Below are 212 nucleotides of genomic sequence, written 5' to 3'. Positions count from 1 at the left end.
TCACACGCCCGCTCCTGTGCGGGGTGAACCCGCTCCTGTCTCCCTCCCAGCTCCCCCCGGGCTGCATCTCTCTCCTTCTCCGTGGTTATTCGCCAGGACCCGTCTCGGATCTGCGGGGCGCTCTCGGTTCGCTCCCCCCGCGCTCGGTGGGGTTCAGCTCTTCATTCGGAGGTTATTTTCGGTAACCAGCCCCGCACCCGGGAGGACCGGCC

The sequence above is a fragment of the Antrostomus carolinensis genome, unplaced genomic scaffold (assembly GCF_000700745.2).
Source record: "Antrostomus carolinensis isolate BGI_N321 unplaced genomic scaffold, ASM70074v2 scaffold12053, whole genome shotgun sequence".
Taxonomy (NCBI): Eukaryota; Metazoa; Chordata; class Aves; order Caprimulgiformes; family Caprimulgidae; genus Antrostomus; species Antrostomus carolinensis.
The sequence above is the reverse complement of the archived record's forward strand: the minus strand, read 5'-3'. Positions refer to the sequence as shown.